Here is a 6,000-nt window from a genome sequence, read left to right as displayed (position 1 = left end):
CCTTGGAAATACTTTTAACATTATATCAAAATTTCAGTTAATTATGTCAGCATTCATTAAACTTGCTTAAAAAGTATTGTAGCATAATTTGAATATTTTCTAACACGGCTGGCTACACAGATTGTAATTTTCATTCAGCTGAATATACTTTAACTCAAGCAATTTTTTTTCTTTTTACTAAAAGTGTTATATTTTCCAACTCACAGCTGTAACATGGTGCTCAGTATCAAATGTCTCTTTTGTTTGTGGAGTCATAAATGTAATGAGTGCTTACTTACACTGTGACAGTAATGCAAAAATGAAGTATTTTTGTGGTTTTGCTCTAGAAACTCCAGAAGGGGAAAGAAGCAATAATAACAGAATAGGAACAGGGCTGCCTATTTTAAATGCCTGGCAGTTGTCTAGCAATAGTCCCCACAGTATGTGAGAGAGATTTAGCATTATGCAGCTGACAGAACTTTGGTTCTGTTTTCACTCTAGTAATGTGTTCAGGGAGAAGAAATTACTCAATTAAGTAGTTATTTCAGATTTACATTAGATACGAAGTACTCGGGATAAAAATTAGGAAGCTGAAACATTTATTTTAGATATATATATATAAATGTCATGTAAATTTAAGGAATTAGCAGACATCCAAACTTACCTCCCACTCTGTTCACTGCAGCAGCTATATATATGAGTCAACTACACATAATTTCAGAAGTCCTTTATCTCAGTATTTCTTTAAGGATCCCTGTGATTTCAAGCTAAAAGAGGACCATAGATTGATTGACTCTTTATCTATCAGCATAAGTATCTTAGCAGGAACCAAAAAAACAAGACCAGAAGTGAGACTTGTAAGAACTGAAGATCAAAATTTACTGAGGTCAGAGGAGCTAACACTTGCAGAGTCAGATTTTGTAAGTGATAATTTTCACAGAGTGAATCAGATTTGGAGACAGTCTGACCTCTCATAGTTAGGGATCCTGAGACATTTGCAAGACCCCATCTCTGCTAAACTTTACTTCCAGGAAGGTTGAACATTTCAGACTTGGCCTGAAGAGCGGCTGAGAGAAACTGCTTTGCAGCCCAGGACAGCAGACTGTGTGGGTGGGTAGAAATTCATTGACACCACAGCATCACAAAGACTAGCTTAAAGAAAGCACAAATGCGACCTCTCTGAGAACACTAGATTTAAAAAGGACTTTTGGTTACCTTTCTTCAGCAAAAAAAGAATCAGCCAATCAATGAACCAGAAACTGTGCATCTGATTGAAATTCTGTGTTGAGTCTCTTCAATAATTCCTTCCAACAATGAGGAGCAGCTTAGAGTTGGTGAGTGGAAAAACCATCCTTGGATGTCAATTGTTTCTCTTGGATAGATAAGCTTGACTTTTCTAAGGGAAAGAAGAGTGAAGGTAAATTCAGGTTGAAAAGTAAGTGCAGACGGGGGCACATTGCTAACTTTTCTAACAATCTGTGATTTAAATAAAATCAGTATTTCAACATAGTTATGATATTGCTCTGTTAATAGATAACTATCTTACTAGATAGTTTGAAATCCAGATGTTTATTTGATTAAAATTGCACCTTTAATTTCAATCATTCTGCTCTGCCATGCTGTAAATAATATATTTATTGTTATAATTATGTTTTTTGAAAGCATTCTATTTTTCCTGTCACAAAGTTAGCCTTGTAGATAACTTAATTTTGCTTAAACTGTCAAAGTGTGTAGCTAATAACAGCCAGTTCAGGTTCCAGAATTACATTTAGGTACTCTGATAATTCATTAACAAAGTTTATAAATATGCAGAAGTAGAAACCTACAGGAAATAATTAAAAACTTTTAACTTTTTCCATCACTTTCAATTTATTTTGAAAGCAGCTTTTTATTTTTGCTGTTATTAGGATGCTTATCCTAAAAGTACTTATTGGCTTTGAAAATGCATATATTAATTTTGAACATTTTAATTTTCAATTACTGGGTTTGAACTTTTGTTTTTTAGATGACTAATTACTGCCAAATTAAAACAAACTTTCATTTCTGAGTGAAATAAAATAATTAGGGCTGACTCAGCCTGTTTTTCCTGTTTCCTTTGCCATTATACCACAAACCAAAGTAACATCTCAAAATTATTTTTCAAATAATTCAGTTACCCCACAAAATAAGATCTCATTTTACTTTCATTTCAATATTATAGTTTGATATTTTTTTTCCTTGAAATAGTGCCAGATAATTATTATACAGTGACATAATACCCTGTGTCTAGCCCCATTAAAAGGAAGGAAAAAATTGCTGTGTATACATTTTAAAACAATACTCTCTAAATAACAAATTTTAAACCTTGTAATAGAGGATGTAGAAAACTGGGTTAGTTTCTTAAAGTAATTTCAACAATTTATTGATAGGATGATGGAGGCTCTTCTAGATATGCCCATGTTCTTTCCTCCCTGTACTCCTACTAATCAGACACCCAAAGCCTCATAAAATGTGTGGGAAGTCTAGCTGTATGCAGTGATTGCATTACTCTTGATCTGGGTTTTTGTGTTGGTTTTTTGTAATGTCTGCCTTTCTCTGTCCCATTTGCCATTCAGTAGTGATTAACTCTGATTTTGTATTTGAGTTGGTCATCCGATAACACTACATGAATCATATACTACTGTAATAGCGGACTTTAATTAATGACTTAGTCATTTGAAATATTTTTATTCAAATAAAAGAAAAGTGGGATTTTTTTTGTCCAGTGGCATGATTTCTCCTTGAAAATCAAACTAGTAGTGATGAACCTAAGAGAGTATTTTGCATATCCAAATTTATGGTTCAGCAATCATCTTCAGCAGTGACAGCTTCAAAATACGTTTCTGTTCTGAACTCTTCATGACAAATATTAAAGCAAAATCCTCATTTTTAATTGCAGCAATTAACAGTTAAAATGTGAACAAAGTCCAAACTTTCTTAACATTAGCATTTCTAATTATCTTATGTCCCATTTTTACTGAGAGTTATGTAGCAATTTAATTGCTTCATAAAAACTTGTGATCTATATTTGCAGAATGATTTTTCTTTACATCTTTGCTTTACTTACATAATTTTGCATAATGAAGGTTAGGGTTCATGTTCTTCTGTAGTTTCTGTAGTTTTTTCTTTTTTTTTATAATATGAAGGGCTGAGTTAGGTAATTTCAGCTGATTCATGCATTATTCTTTTAGTCAGGTATTATGATTTTGTATTAGACGTGGCTGAGATGGAGTTAATTGTCCCCCGAGAAGGCCCCATAGCACTGTGCTCTGCACTGGTAGCTGGAAAGGTTTGGTGTCATACCAGTGTTTTGGCTACTGCTGAGCAGCTCTAGTGTCGCAGATATCTTTTCATAAAAATCCTTTCTTTAGGATTTTCCCTTCTGGGAAGCTGAGGCGCCAGAAAAAGAATGTAAACAATGGTTATCTGCTGCTGTGGAATGCAACAGGTGCAGCTGTGATTGGCCCATGTTGGATGTGTACAATTAAGGGCCAATCAAGGACCGAGCTCTCTCTGGGACAGAGTCAGAGAGAGCTCCTTTGTTATTCATTCTTTTCTTTTCTTAGCTTAGCAAGCTTCTGAGAACTCTTTCCTTCTATTTCTTTTAGTATAGTCATAATGTAATATATATCATAAAATAATAAATCAGGCCTTCTGAACATGAGGTCAAGATTCTCGCCTCTCTCTTCACTTGCAACCCTTGTGACCACTGTCACACTCCAGCACAGCACTGGTGCCCTCTCCCCAAAATTCCACCCCTGAACCAGTAAACTGGGCTTGGGCAAAGTTTTGTGAGGGGCACAACCAGGACTCCTGGCCCAAAATGACCAGACAGGTGTTACGTAAGAGATGTTGTCAGATCAGATATAAAAAGTAAGAAAAGGAGAAGGAAATAAATGGGCATTTGTTATTTACAACATTTGCCTTCCAGAGTAACCACTATAGTGCTAAAGCTCTGCTTCCTGGGAAGTGGCTGGAAATATCCTGCTGACGGAAAGCAGAGAATAAATCTTTGTTTCATAGGCTTGTCTGAACTCAACCTTGTCTGTTGCTTTAGTAAAATATCTTTATCTTGACCTATGAGGGCTTTTTTTCATCTTCTGTTCTTCACCCTAGTCCAGCTAAGAGGGGAGTGATAGAGTGGCTTGGTGAGCAACTGGCCACTCAGCCAAGGTCATCTCACCACAGATCTACATATGGGTTTATTAAACTTTCAGCAAGTCAGTTAGTAGTAATTTGAGTGAAAAAACCAAAACAGGGATAAAATAATGTAGAATTTATACAGTTTCAGTTTCAGTTGGTTGGTTTTCATGAGCAAATATATGTTCACATTTTAAAATGTGGATCTTTGAATTCTCAATGTCCGTCAAAGCAGAAGCTAAGTAGAAGATGCATATGTTTGAAACTGCAGTTTTACACTGAAGGCTCAAATCTTTGGAAATTTTAATAAAACAAGTATATTTTAAAATGCTGCTTTTGAATTTATCTTAATTTTTTTCTCAGATACATTAATGATTATGAGTAAATGATAGTTTATAAAGATCAGTTTTCTTTTGTATATAGAATCCTCTATGGAGTATAAAAAAAAGTCCTCTACAGAAAAAAGTGTCCGGTTTATCTCGGCTGTTTGAGGGGCCTGGAAGGCCCGGAGGTGGCCTTGGTGCAGCCCGCGTATCGAAGGACGAGAAGAGGCTTCAGTTCTTCTTTCTGGTTTTAATGTTTATTAATTGTTTATCTAAAAGATGTTCTTCCAGCCAGCAGAGATCTGCTCAGCAGTCAGCCATGGGCACACTGTCCCCTCCGGGGCAGGCACCTATCTTTATACCCTTTGCTACGTATACAATATTTATCATTTTTCCCCAATACCATCTATTCTTATAACTCGGTGTACTCTTAGTAATAACCAATAGAAAGGTGCCACCGTGGCCAAAGAAGATGGAGGAGAGGAGGAAGAAGGAGGAGGACAGGACACACCCCAATTCCTCCATCTTACTCCTCTAAACCCCCCTGTACATAAATCTTAAACCTTGTGTCTCACCCTCTAATTAGCTAATCCCTTCACCATTCACCCCGGTGAAGCCCTCATCCTTGTCGTCTCCTGTGTAGGGTTAAAGTCCAGCTACCAGACACTTCTGGCAACATTCCAGGAGTCCCGAGACCCCCAAGGGTCTCGGAGGCTCAGCATCTCAGGACTGAAATCTTGAGATCCGACAAAAAAGATTATAATAGGCAACAAAAATGTGAGAAACTCTAAAAGAAAAACTAAGGTTTCTGTGCCCAAATGGCAAATGAAACATTATATGAGGCAGAATATGATGCTATTCTAACTCAGTGATGTTTACATATTTTTAGATTATTAGCTTCTGAAAAAGACCCTTTTTTCATACAGTTTGAAATGCATAAAAATTTCAAAGTTGTAAGTATAAAAACTTTTTCCACCCAATGTATTCTCAGGCAAATTTGACTATGTAGATTACATTTAGTCTGATCACAGCCAAATCAGACATTGTCCAATATTTTTTGATAGATTTCCATGACAGCATTAGAATATTTTAACTCCAACCTCTTATCTGTATTTCTTAACTGTACCTTGACATTTGGAGGGAGGAAAAGTGGAGGAAAGACAGAAACATGTGGAAAACCTTCTTTCTTGCTTCTGAAGTTTCACTGGCATTCTCCCATTCAGAGAACAAAACAAAGCCAAAAAACTATGTCACAAAGGCAAAAAATTTCCTTGAAAGATTTCCCCAGTGTTATACAGCATGAGAAGAGCATATGGCTAATTCTTTTTGTGGTCACTCTAAGCTCTCTACTGATTCCCTAGGTGTGTTTCTTTTGTTTTGTTTTCCTAATTACTTTTTATTTGTTTGTGAGATATTTTTAATTAATTTTTAAGTTATGATGTGGAATATGGAATCTCATATGTAAACAGAAATGCTGAGCACAATACTCCTCTGGGAAGATAACATTGGTCACATACTATGTGTGCCAAAACTACGAATT

The sequence above is a fragment of the Zonotrichia leucophrys genome, chromosome 4 (genome assembly GCF_028769735.1).
Source record: "Zonotrichia leucophrys gambelii isolate GWCS_2022_RI chromosome 4, RI_Zleu_2.0, whole genome shotgun sequence".
Lineage (NCBI taxonomy): Eukaryota > Metazoa > Chordata > Aves > Passeriformes > Passerellidae > Zonotrichia > Zonotrichia leucophrys.
Note: the sequence above shows the minus strand (reverse complement) of the source record.